Genomic DNA, 15,008 nt, shown 5'->3' with positions numbered 1-15,008 from the left:
ATGTGCTCTCCAAACAACAACACTTGCATTTCAGAACTTGTCTTTCACACATGTCTACAAAATCACCTTCACCTTCAAATACAGTTTCCTTGCGACTGACAGAGACGTAGTCAAAGTTCAAAGTTGCTATTTCGATTAAATCTCGTTAATAAGAATAACGGTAATTTACACCTGCAGCGGAACAAAATTCCGTTCCGACCAGCGTCTGGCTCGAACCCACAACCCTGGGATTAAGAGTCTGACACTCTACCGACTGAGCTAGCCGGCTACCTCGGTGAATACCTGCCGGGTAGCACGTCACACAGTACTCGTTTGGGTTGGGTGGTCCCATACAGAATCTCTCCATGATGCCTAATGTTTTCCTAATGTCACACTCGTCACGTACTTCACTTTTATGTCATAATCATTTCTGAGAGGTAAAGAAATTGCATGACAACATGCAGAGCTAGTGGCGTCAAAATTAACACACATACTTTATGTGACTCAAAAGCCAAACGAGTTACTTTCCGACGTTGTTTTAGATGTGCAAGTGATAGTCAAAACTCGCTGTGTCGGCACTCTGCCGACCATTTCGCTAGTTAACACCGGTCTTGTTGTGTGTGTTTCAAGCTCAAGAGCATCTCCAAGCAAAAAATGGTCAACAGCAACATTCAGACGGTTTCGTACTGCTCAATTGCTACATTAAAACGTTATGTTTCTTTTTCAGAACTGGAAAAACACAAGCGTGACAGCATTCGAACCTGTAATCTTCAGATCCGAAGTCCGACGCCTTATCCATTAGGCCACACGGTCACTGACGACCAACATTTACATGTAAACGACTCATCTCGAAACGCTCACACCCCTGAGGATTTGTGTTTTCGTTCTACACAGCCGCTGCCCCTTGCTCTTTCCCACCCATTCGTTACATTCAACCTCTGACGAGACCGACCAAATATAGACTGAGAAACAAGACCACACACTTTGTGCATTCGGAATCGAAGGCAGGGCGTCCCTCGCCGCATTTGCTACGATTGCCATTTGCTACTTCTGCAGAAGCGGCGGCGGCGGCGGCGACGACGACGACGACGACGACGACGACGAATATCGCGAGAGGCTCTGAGATATGTGAGAAATACATCTATAAAATCTAATTCAGACTGCCTCGTCCCACCTTATGCTGTACCGCTTTGGCAAATGCTTTATCTGCGCCATTCGCCTTAATCGCATCTGAGAGTAATTCTTAAAAAAACGCCTGTCGCTAATTGTTCGTCATCACAGATACTGTTTGCTATACGGCCACGACGCGCAACTGATTTCCAAAATTTATCTTTCTCCTGTGAGGATGGAACTTACGACCTCTGGTTTATTACACCAGTGCTCTACCACTGAGCTAAAGAGGCGCGGCCTAGCGGCACTCTTGGGTACTTCGTCCTTACGGTCGTCTGCATCATCAGACTTTAGCTGACAACACTTCATATTACCGGCTAATATTTGCAGCTATGGCGACAAATTACTGCTTGGCCACACATCTGACACGTAACCGATGTGCTCTCCAAACAACAACACTTGCATTTCAGAACATGTCTTTCACACATGTCTACAAAATCACCTTCACCTTCAAATACAGTTTCCTTGCGACTGACAGAGACGTAGTCAAAGTTCAAAGTTGCTATTTCGATTAAATCTCGTTAATAAGGAAAACGGTAATTTACACCTGCAGCGGAACAAAATTCCGTTCCGCCCAGCGTCTGGCTCGAACCCACAACCCTGGGATTAAGAGTCTGACACTCTACCGACTGAGCTAGCCGGCTACCTCGGTGAATACCTGCCGGGTAGCACGTCACACAGTACTCGTTTGGGTTGGGTGGTCCCATACAGAATCTCTCCATGATGCCTAATGTTTTCCTAACGTCACACTCGTCACGTACTTCACTTTTATGTCATAATCATTTCTGAGAGGTAAAGAAATTGCATGACAACATGCAGAGCTAGTGGCGTCAAAATTAACACACATACTTTATGTGACTCAAAAGCCAAACGAGTTACTTTCCGACGTTGTTTTAGATGTGCAAGTGATAGTCAAAACTCGCTGTGTCGGCACTCTGCCGACCATTTCGCTAGTTAACACCGGTCTTGTTGTGTGTGTTTCAAGCTCAAGAGCATCTCCAAGCAAAAAATGGTCAACAGCAACATTCAGACGGTTTCGTACTGCTCAATTGCTACATTAAAACGTTATGTTTCTTTTTCAGAACTGGAAAAACACAAGCGTGACAGCATTCGAACCTGTAATCCTCAGATCCGAAGTCCGACGCCTTATCCATTAGGCCACACGGTCACTGACGACCAACATTTACATGTAAACGACTCATCTCGAAACGCTCACACCCCTGAGGACTTGTGTTTTCGTTCTACACAGCCGCTGCCCCTTGCTCTTTCCCACCCATTCGTTACATTCAACCTCTGACGAGACCGACCAAATATAGACTGAGAAACAAGACCACACACTTTGTGCATTCGGAATCGAAGGCAGGGCGTCCCTCGCCGCATTTGCTACGATTGCCATTTGCTACTTCTGCAGAAGCGGCGGCGGCGGCGACGACGACGACGACGACGACGACGAATATCGCGAGAGGCTCTGAGATATGTGAGAAATACATCTATAAAATGTAATTCAGCCTGCCTCGTCTCACCTTATGCTGTACAGCTTTGGCAAATGCTTTATCTGCGCCATTCGCCTTAATCGCATCTGAGAGTAATTCTTAAAAAAACGCCTGTCACTAATTGTTCGTCATCACAGATACTGTTTGCTATACGGCCACGACGCGCAACTGATTTCCGAAATTCATCTTTCTCCTGTGAGGATGGAACTTACGACCCCTGGTTTATTGCACCAGTGCTCTACCACTGAGCTAAAGAGGCGTGGCATAGCGGCACTCTTGGGTACTTCGTCCTTACGGTCGTCTGCATCATCAGACTTTAGCTGACAACACTTCATATTACCGGCTAATATTTGCAGCTATGGCGACAAATTACTGCTTGGCTACACATCTGACACGTAACTGATGTGCTCTCCAAACAACAACACTTGCATTTCAGAACTTGTCTTTCACACATGTCTACAAAATCACCTTCACCTTCAAATACAGTTTCCTTGCGACTGACAGAGACGTAGTCAAAGTTCAAAGTTGCTATTTCGATTAAATCTCGTTAATAAGAATAACGGTAATTTACACCTGCAGCGGAACAAAATTCCGTTCCGACCAGCGTCTGGCTCGAACCCACAACCCTGGGATTAAGAGTCTGACACTCTACCGACTGAGCTAGCCGGCTACCTCGGTGAATACTCGCCGGGTAGCACGTCACACAGTACTCGTTTGGGTTGGGTGGTCCCATACAGAATCTCTCCATGATGCCTAATGTTTTCCTAACGTCACAATCGTCACGTACTTCACTTTTATGTCATAATCATTTCTGAGAGGTAAAGAAATTGCATGACAAGATGCAGAATTAGTGGCGTCAAAATTAACACACATACTTTATGTGACTCAAAAGCCGAACGAGTTACTTTCCGACGTTGTTTTAGATGTGCAAGTGATAGTCAAAACTCACTGTGTCGGCACTCTGCCGACCATTTCGCTAGTTAACACCGGTCTTGTTGTGTGTGTTTCAAGCTCAAGAGCATCTCCAAGCAAAAAATGGTCAACAGCAACATTCAGACGGTTTCGTACTGCTCAATTGCTACATTAAAACGTTATGTTTCTTTTTCAGAACTGGAAAAACACAAGCGTGACAGCATTCGAACCTGTAATCTTCAGATCCGAAGTCCGACGCCTTATCCATTAGGCCACACGGTCACTGACGACCAACATTTACATGTAAACGACTCATCTCGAAACGCTCACACCCCTGAGGATTTGTGTTTTCGTTCTACACAGCCGCTGCCCCTTGCTCTTTCCCACCCATTCGTTACATTCAACCTCTGACGAGACCGACCAAATATAGACTGAGAAACAAGACCACACACTTTGTGCATTCGGAATCGAAGGCAGGGCGTCCCTCGCCGCATTTGCTACGATTGCCATTTGCTACTTCTGCAGAAGCGGCGGCGGCGGCGACGACGACGACGACGACGACGACGACGAATATCGCGAGAGGCTCTGAGATATGTGAGAAATACATCTATAAAATCTAATTCAGACTGCCTCGTCCCACCTTATGCTGTACCGCTTTGGCAAATGCTTTATCTGCGCCATTCGCCTTAATCGCATCTGAGAGTAATTCTTAAAAAAACGCCTGTCGCTAATTGTTCGTCATCACAGATACTGTTTGCTATACGGCCACGACGCGCAACTGATTTCCAAAATTCATCTTTCTCCTGTGAGGATGGAACTTACGAACGCTGGTTTATTACACCAGTGCTCTACCACTAAGCTAAAGAGGCGCGGCCTAGCGGCACTCTTGGGTACTTCGTCCTTACGGTCGTCTGCATCATCAGACTTTAGCTGACAACACTTCATATTACCGGCTAACATTTGCAGCTATGGCGACAAATTACTGCTTGGCTACACATCTGACACGTAACCGATGTGCTCTCCAAACAACAACACTTGCATTTCAGAACATGTCTTTCACACATGTCTACAAAATCACCTTCACCTTCAAATACAGTTTCCTTGCGACTGACAGAGACGTAGTCAAAGTTCAAAGTTGCTATTTCGATTAAATCTCGTTAATAAGGAAAACGGTAATTTACACCTGCAGCGGAACAAAATTCCGTTCCGCCCAGCGTCTGGCTCGAACCCACAACCCTGGGATTAAGAGTCTGACACTCTACCGACTGAGCTAGCCGGCTACCTCGGTGAATACCTGCCGGGTAGCACGTCACACAGTACTCGTTTGGGTTGGGTGGTCCCATACAGAATCTCCCCATGATGCCTAATGTTTTCCTAACGTCACACTCGTCACGTACTTCACTTTTATGTCATAATCATTTCTGAGAGGTAAAGAAATTGCATGACAACATGCAGAGCTAGTGGCGTCAAAATTAACACACATACTTTATGTGACTCAAAAGCCAAACGAGTTACTTTCCGACGTTGTTTTAGATGTGCAAGTGATAGTCAAAACTCGCTGTGTCGGCACTCTGCCGACCATTTCGCTAGTTAACACCGGTCTTGTTGTGTGTGTTTCAAGCTCAAGAGCATCTCCAAGCAAAAAATGGTCAACAGCAACATTCAGACGGTTTCGTACTGCTCAATTGCTACATTAAAACGTTATGTTTCTTTTTCAGAACTGGAAAAACACAAGCGTGACAGCATTCGAACCTGTAATCTTCAGATCCGAAGTCCGACGCCTTATCCATTAGGCCACACGGTCACTGACGACCAACATTTACATGTAAACGACTCATCTCGAAACGCTCACACCCCTGAGGATTTGTGTTTTCGTTCTACACAGCCGCTGCCCCTTGCTCTTTCCCACCCATTCGTTACATTCAACCTCTGACGAGACCGACCAAATATAGACTGAGAAACAAGACCACACACTTTGTGCATTCGGAATCGAAGGCAGGGCGTCCCTCGCCGCATTTGCTACGATTGCCATTTGCTACTTCTGCAGAAGCGGCGGCGGCGGCGACGACGACGACGACGACGACGACGACGAATATCGCGAGAGGCTCTGAGATATGTGAGAAATACATCTATAAAATGTAATTCAGCCTGCCTCGTCTCACCTTATGCTGTACAGCTTTGGCAAATGCTTTATCTGCGCCATTCGCCTTAATCGCATCTGAGAGTAATTCTTAAAAAAACGCCTGTCACTAATTGTTCGTCATCACAGATACTGTTTGCTATACGGCCACGACGCGCAACTGATTTCCGAAATTCATCTTTCTCCTGTGAGGATGGAACTTACGACCCCTGGTTTATTGCACCAGTGCTCTACCACTGAGCTAAAGAGGCGTGGCATAGCGGCACTCTTGGGTACTTCGTCCTTACGGTCGTCTGCATCATCAGACTTTAGCTGACAACACTTCATATTACCGGCTAATATTTGCAGCTATGGCGACAAATTACTGCTTGGCTACACATCTGACACGTAACTGATGTGCTCTCCAAACAACAACACTTGCATTTCAGAACATGTCTTTCACACATGTCTACAAAATCACCTTCACCGTCAAATACAGTTTCCTTGCGACTGACAGAGACGTAGTCAAAGTTCAAAGTTGCTATTTCGATTAAATCTCGTTAATAAGAATAACGGTAATTTACACCTGCAGCGGAACAAAATTCCGTTCCGACCAGCGTCTGGCTCGAAACCACAACCCTGGGATTAAGAGTCTGACACTCTACCGACTGAGCTAGCCGGCTACCTCGGTGAATACTTGCCGGGTAGCACGTCACACAGTACTCGTTTGGGTTGGGTGGTCCCATACAGAATCTCTCCATGATGCCTAATGTTTTCCTAACGTCACACTCGTCACGTACTTCACTTTTATGTCATAATCATTTCTGAGAGGTAAACAAATTGCATGACAAGATGCAGAATTAGTGGCGTCAAAATTAACACACATACTTTATGTGACTCAAAAGCCGAACGAGTTACTTTCCGACGTTGTTTTAGATGTGCAAGTGATAGTCAAAACTCACTGTGTCGGCACTCTGCCGACCATTTCGCTAGTTAACACCGGTCTTGTTGTGTGTGTTTCAAGCTCAAGAGCATCTCCAAGCAAAAAATGGTCAACAGCAACATTCAGACGGTTTCGTACTGCTCAATTGCTACATTAAAACGTTATGTTTCTTTTTCAGAACTGGAAAAACACAAGCGTGACAGCATTCGAACCTGTAATCTTCAGATCCGAAGTCCGACGCCTTATCCATTAGGCCACACGGTCACTGACGACCAACATTTACATGTAAACGACTCATCTCGAAACGCTCACACCCCTGAGGATTTGTGTTTTCGTTCTACACAGCCGCTGCCCCTTGCTCTTTCCCACCCATTCGTTACATTCAACCTCTGACGAGACCGACCAAATATAGACTGAGAAACAAGACCACACACTTTGTGCATTCGGAATCGAAGGCAGGGCGTCCCTCGCCGCATTTGCTACGATTGCCATTTGCTACTTCTGCAGAAGCGGCGGCGGCGGCGACGACGACGACGACGACGACGACGACGACGACGACGACGAATATCGCGAGAGGCTCTGAGATATGTGAGAAATACATCTATAAAATCTAATTCAGACTGCCTCGTCCCACCTTATGCTGTACCGCTTTGGCAAATGCTTTATCTGCGCCATTCGCCTTAATCGCATCTGAGAGTAATTCTTAAAAAAACGCCTGTCGCTAATTGTTCGTCATCACAGATACTGTTTGCTATACGGCCACGACGCGCAACTGATTTCCAAAATTCATCTTTCTCCTGTGAGGATGGAACTTACGAACGCTGGTTTATTACACCAGTGCTCTACCACTAAGCTAAAGAGGCGCGGCCTAGCGGCACTCTTGGGTACTTCGTCCTTACGGTCGTCTGCATCATCAGACTTTAGCTGACAACACTTCATATTACCGGCTAACATTTGCAGCTATGGCGACAAATTACTGCTTGGCTACACATCTGACACGTAACCGATGTGCTCTCCAAACAACAACACTTGCATTTCAGAACATGTCTTTCACACATGTCTACAAAATCACCTTCACCTTCAAATACAGTTTCCTTGCGACTGACAGAGACGTAGTCAAAGTTCAAAGTTGCTATTTCGATTAAATCTCGTTAATAAGGAAAACGGTAATTTACACCTGCAGCGGAACAAAATTCCGTTCCGCCCAGCGTCTGGCTCGAACCCACAACCCTGGGATTAAGAGTCTGACACTCTACCGACTGAGCTAGCCGGCTACCTCGGTGAATACCTGCCGGGTAGCACGTCACACAGTACTCGTTTGGGTTGGGTGGTCCCATACAGAATCTCCCCATGATGCCTAATGTTTTCCTAACGTCACACTCGTCACGTACTTCACTTTTATGTCATAATCATTTCTGAGAGGTAAAGAAATTGCATGACAACATGCAGAGCTAGTGGCGTCAAAATTAACACACATACTTTATGTGACTCAAAAGCCAAACGAGTTACTTTCCGACGTTGTTTTAGATGTGCAAGTGATAGTCAAAACTCGCTGTGTCGGCACTCTGCCGACCATTTCGCTAGTTAACACCGGTCTTGTTGTGTGTGTTTCAAGCTCAAGAGCATCTCCAAGCAAAAAATGGTCAACAGCAACATTCAGACGGTTTCGTACTGCTCAATTGCTACATTAAAACGTTATGTTTCTTTTTCAGAACTGGAAAAACACAAGTGTGACAGCATTCGAACCTGTAATCTTCAGATCCGAAGTCCGACGCCTTATCCATTAGGCCACACGGTCACTGACGACCAACATTTACATGTAAACGACTCATCTCGAAACGCTCACACCCCTGAGGATTTGTGTTTTCGTTCTACACAGCCGCTGCCCCTTGCTCTTTCCCACCCATTCGTTACATTCAACCTCTGACGAGACCGACCAAATATAGACTGAGAAACAAGACCACACACTTTGTGCATTCGGAATCGAAGGCAGGGCGTCCCTCGCCGCATTTGCTACGATTGCCATTTGCTACTTCTGCAGAAGCGGCGGCGGCGGCGACGACGACGACGACGACGACGACGACGAATATCGCGAGAGGCTCTGAGATATGTGAGAAATACATCTATAAAATGTAATTCAGCCTGCCTCGTCTCACCTTATGCTGTACAGCTTTGGCAAATGCTTTATCTGCGCCATTCGCCTTAATCGCATCTGAGAGTAATTCTTAAAAAAACGCCTGTCACTAATTGTTCGTCATCACAGATACTGTTTGCTATACGGCCACGACGCGCAACTGATTTCCGAAATTCATCTTTCTCCTGTGAGGATGGAACTTACGACCCCTGGTTTATTGCACCAGTGCTCTACCACTGAGCTAAAGAGGCGTGGCATAGCGGCACTCTTGGGTACTTCGTCCTTACGGTCGTCTGCATCATCAGACTTTAGCTGACAACACTTCATATTACCGGCTAATATTTGCAGCTATGGCGACAAATTACTGCTTGGCTACACATCTGACACGTAACTGATGTGCTCTCCAAACAACAACACTTGCATTTCAGAACATGTCTTTCACACATGTCTACAAAATCACCTTCACCTTCAAATACAGTTTCCTTGCGACTGACAGAGACGTAGTCAAAGTTCAAAGTTGCTATTTCGATTAAATCTCGTTAATAAGAATAACGGTAATTTACACCTGCAGCGGAACAAAATTCCGTTCCGACCAGCGTCTGGCTCGAACCCACAACCCTGGGATTAAGAGTCTGACACTCTACCGACTGAGCTAGCCGGCTACCTCGGTGAATACTTGCCGGGTAGCACGTCACACAGTACTCGTTTGGGTTGGGTGGTCCCATACAGAATCTCTCCATGATGCCTAATGTTTTCCTAACGTCACACTCGTCACGTACTTCACTTTTATGTCATAATCATTTCTGAGAGGTAAAGAAATTGCATGACAAGATGCAGAATTAGTGGCGTCAAAATTAACACACATACTTTATGTGACTCAAAAGCCGAACGAGTTACTTTCCGACGTTGTTTTAGATGTGCAAGTGATAGTCAAAACTCACTGTGTCGGCACTCTGCCGACCATTTCGCTAGTTAACACCGGTCTTGTTGTGTGTGTTTCAAGCTCAAGAGCATCTCCAAGCAAAAAATGGTCAACAGCAACATTCAGACGGTTTCGTACTGCTCAATTGCTACATTAAAACGTTATGTTTCTTTTTCAGAACTGGAAAAACACAAGCGTGACAGCATTCGAACCTGTAATCTTCAGATCCGAAGTCCGACGCCTTATCCATTAGGCCACACGGTCACTGACGACCAACATTTACATGTAAACGACTCATCTCGAAACGCTCACACCCCTGAGGATTTGTGTTTTCGTTCTACACAGCCGCTGCCCCTTGCTCTTTCCCACCCATTCGTTACATTCAACCTCTGACGAGACCGACCAAATATAGACTGAGAAACAAGACCACACACTTTGTGCATTCGGAATCGAAGGCAGGGCGTCCCTCGCCGCATTTGCTACGATGGCCATTTGCTACTTCTGCAGAAGCGGCGGCGGCGACGACGACGACGACGACGACGACGACGACGAATATCGCGAGAGGCTCTGAGATATGTGAGAAATACATCTATAAAATGTAATTCAGACTGCCTCGTCCCACCTTATGCTGTACCGCTTTGGCAAATGCTTTATCTGCGCCATTCGCCTTAATCGCATCTGAGAGTAATTCTTAAAAAAACGCCTGTCGCTAATTGTTCGTCATCACAGATACTGTTTGCTATACGGCCACGACGCGCAACTGATTTCCAAAATTCATCTTTCTCCTGTGAGGATGGAACTTACGACCCCTGGTTTATTACACCAGTGCTCTACCACTGAGCTAAAGAGGCGCGGCCTAGCGGTACTCTTGGGTACTTCATCCTTACGGTCGTCTGCATCATCAGACTTTAGCTGACAACACTTCATATTACCGGCTAATATTTGCAGCTATGGCGACAAATTACTGCTTGGCTACACATCTGACACGTAACCGATGTGCTCTCCAAACAACAACACTTGCATTTCAGAACATGTCTTTCACACATGTCTACAAAATCACCTTCACCTTCAAATACAGTTTCCTTGCGACTGACAGAGACGTAGGCAAAGTTTAAAGTTGCTATTTCGATTAAATCTCGTTAATAAGAAAAACGGTAATTTACACCTGCAGCGGAACAAAATTCCGTTCCGCCCAGCGTCTGGCTCGAACCCACGACCCTGGGATTAAGAGTCTGACACTCTACCGACTGAGCTAGACGGCTACCTCGTTGAATACCTGCCGGGTAGCACGTCACACAGTACTCGTTTGGGTTGGGTGGTCCCATACAGAATCTCTCCATGATACCTAATATTTTCCTAACGTCACACTCGTCACGTACTTCACTTTTATGTCATAATCATTTCTGAGAGGTAAAGAAATTGCATGACAACATGCAGAGCTAGTGGCGTCAAAATTAACACACATACTTTATGTGACTCAAAAGCCGAACGAGTTACTTTCCGACGTTGTTTTAGATGTGCAAGTGATAGTCAAAACTCGCTGTGTCTTCACTCTGCCGACCATTTCGCTAGTTAACACCGGTCTTGTTGTGTGTGTTTCAAGCTCAAGAGCATCTCCAAGCAAAAAATGGTCAACAGCAACATTCAGACGGTTTCGTACTGCTCAATTGCTACATTAAAACGTTATGTTTCTTTTTCAGAACTGGAAAAACACAAGCGTGACAGCATTCGAACCTGTAATCTTCAGATCCGAAGTCCGACGCCTTATCCATTAGGCCACACGGTCGCTACCGACCAACATTTACATGTAAACGACTCATCGCGAAACGCTCACACCCCTGAGGATTTGTGTTTTCGTTCTACACAGCCGCTTCCCCTTGCTCTTTCCCACCCATTCGTTACATTCAACCTCTGACGAGACCGACCAAATATAGACTGAGAAACAAGACCACACACTTTGTGCATTCGGAATCGAAGGCAGGGCGTCCCTCGCCGCATTTGCTACGATTGCCATTTGCTACTTCTGCAGAAGCGGCGGCGGCGGCGACGACGACGACGACGACGAATATCGCGAGTGGCTCTGAGATATGTGAGATATACATCTATAAAATGTAATTCAGACTGCCTCGTCCCACCTTATGCTGTACCGCTTTGGCAAATGCTTTATCTGCGCCATTCGCCTTAATCGCATCTGAGAGTAATTCTTAAAAAAACGCCTGTCGCTAATTGTTCGTCATCACAGATACTGTTTGCTATACGGCCACGACGCGCAACTGATTTCCAAAATTCATCTTTCTCCTGTGAGGATGGAACTTACGACCCCTGGTTTATTACACCAGTGCTCTACCACTGAGCTAAAGAGGCGCGGCCTAGCGGTACTCTTGGGTACTTCATCCTTACGGTCGTCTGCATCATCAGACTTTAGCTGACAACACTTCATATTACCGGTTAATATTTGCGGCTATGGCGACAAATTACTGCTTGGCTACACATCTGACACGTAACCGATGTGCTCTCCAAACAACAACACTTGCATTTCAGAACATGTCTTTCACACATGTCTACAAAATCACCTTCACCTTCAAATACAGTTTCCTTGCGACTGACAGAGACGTAGGCAAAGTTTAAAGTTGCTATTTCGATTAAATCTCGTTAATAAGAAAAACGGTAATTTACACCTGCAGCGGAACAAAATTCCGTTCCGCCCAGGGTCTGGCTCGAACCCACGACCCTGGGATTAAGAGTCTGACACTCTACCGACTGAGCTAGACGGCTACCTCGGTGAATACCTGCCGGGTAGCACGTCACACAGTACTCGTTTGGGTTGGGTGGTCCCATACAGAATCTCTCCATGATACCTAATATTTTCCTAACGTCACACTCGTCACGTACTTCACTTTTATGTCATAATCATTTCTGAGAGGTAAAGAAATTGCATGACAACATGCAGAGCTAGTGGCGTCAAAATTAACACACATACTTTATGTGACTCAAAAGCCAAACGAGATACTTTCCGACGTTGTTTTAGATGTGCAAGTGATAGTCAAAACTCGCTGTGTCGGCACTCTGCCGACCATTTCGCTAGTTAACACCGGTCTTGTTGTGTGTGTTTCAAGCTCAAGAGCATCTCCAAGCAAAAAATGGTCAACGGCAACATTCAGACGGTTTCGTACTGCTCAATTGCTACATTAAAACGTTATGTTTCTTTTTCAGAACTGGAAAAACACAAGCGTGACAGCATTCGAACCTGTAATGTTCAGATCCGAAGTCCGACGCCTTTTCCATTAGGCCACACGGTCGCTACCGACCAACATTTACATGTAAACGACTCATCTCGAAACGCTCACACCCCTGAGGATTTGTGTTTTCGTTCTACACAGCCGCTGCCCCTTGCTCTTTCCCACACATTCGTTACATTCAACCTCTGACGAGACCGACCAAATATAGACTGAGAAACAAGACCACACACTTTGTGCATTCGGAATCGAAGGCAGGGCGTCCCTCGCCGCATTTGCTACGATTGCCATTTGCTACTTCTGCAGAAGCGGCGGCGGCGGCGACGACGACGACGACGACCACGACGACGACGACGAATATCGCGAGAGGCTCTGAGATATGTGAGAAATACATCTATAAAATGTAATTCAGACTGCCTCGTCCCACCTTATGCTGTACCGCTTTGGCAAATGCTTTATCTGCGCCATTCGCCTTAATCGCATCTGAGAGTAATTCTTAAAAAAACGCCTGTCACTAATTGTTCGTCATCACAGATACTGTTTGCTATACGGCCACGACGCGCAACTGATTTCCAAAATTCATCTTTCTCCTGTGGGGATGGAACTTACGACCCCTGGTTTATTGCACCAGTGCTCTACCACTGAGCTAAAGAGGCGCGGCATAGCGGTACTCTTGGGTACTTCGTCCTTACGGTCGTCTGCATCATCAGACTTTAGCTGACAACACTTCATATTACCGGCTAATATTTGCAGCTATGGCGACAAATTACTGCTTGGCTACACATCTGACACGTAACCGATGTGCTCTCCAAACAACAACACTTGCATTTCAGAACATGTCTTTCACACATGTCTACAAAATCACCTTCACCTTCAAATACAGTTTCCTTGCGACTGACAGAGACGTAGGCAAAGTTTAAAGTTGCTATTTCGATTAAATCTCGTTAATAAGAAAAACGGTAATTTACACCTGCAGCGGAACAAAATTCCGTTCCGCCCAGCGTCTGGCTCGAACCCACGACCCTGGGATTAAGAGTCTGACACTCTACCGACTGAGCTAGCCGGCTACCTCGGTGAATACCTGCCGGGTAGCACGTCACACAGTACTCGTTTGGGTTGGGTGGTCCCATACAGAATCTCTCCATGATGCCTAATGTTTTCCTAACGTCACACTCGTCACGTACTTCACTTTTATGTCATAATCATTTCTGAGAGGTAAAGAAATTGCATGACAACATGCAGAGCTAGTGGCGTCAAAATTAACACACATACTTTATGTGACTCAAAAGCCGAACGAGTTACTTTCCGACGTTGTTTTAGATGTGCAAGTGATAGTCAAAACTCGCTGTGTCGGCACTCGGCCGACCATTTCGCTAGTTAACACCGGTCTTGTTGTGTGTGTTTCAAGCTCAAGAGCATCTCCAAGCAAAAAATGGTCAACAGCAACATTCAGACGGTTTCGTACTGCTCAATTGCTACATTAAAACGTTATGTTTCTTTTTCAGAACTGGAAAAACACAAGCGTGACAGCATTCGAACCTGTAATCTTCAGATCCGAAGTCCGACGCCTTATCCATTAGGCCACACGGTCACTGACGACCAACATTTACATGTATACGACTCATCTCGAAACGCTCACACCCCTGAGGATTTGTGTTTTCGTTCTACACAGCCGCTGCCCCTTGCTCTTTCCCACCCATTCGTTACTTTCAACCTCTGACGAGACCGACCAAATATAGACTGAGAAACAAGACCACACACTTCGTGAATTCGGAATCGAAGGCAGGGCGTCCCTCGCCGCATTTGCTACGATTGCCATTTGCTACTTCTGCAGAAGCGGCGGCGGCAGTGACTACGACGACGACGACGACGAATATCGCGAGAGGCTCTGAGATATGTGAGAAATACATCTATAAAATGTAATTCAGACTGCCTCGTCCCACCTTATGCTGTACCGCTTTGGCAAATGCTTTATCTGCGCCATTCGCCTTAATCGCATCTGAGAGTAATTCTTAAAAAAACGCCTGTCGCTAATTGTTCGTCATCACAGATACTGTTTGCTATACGGCCACGACGCGCAACTGATTTCCAAAATTCATA

Source organism: Schistocerca gregaria, chromosome 8 (assembly GCF_023897955.1).
Source record: "Schistocerca gregaria isolate iqSchGreg1 chromosome 8, iqSchGreg1.2, whole genome shotgun sequence".
Classification (NCBI taxonomy): Eukaryota; Metazoa; Arthropoda; class Insecta; order Orthoptera; family Acrididae; genus Schistocerca; species Schistocerca gregaria.
Note: the sequence above shows the minus strand (reverse complement) of the source record.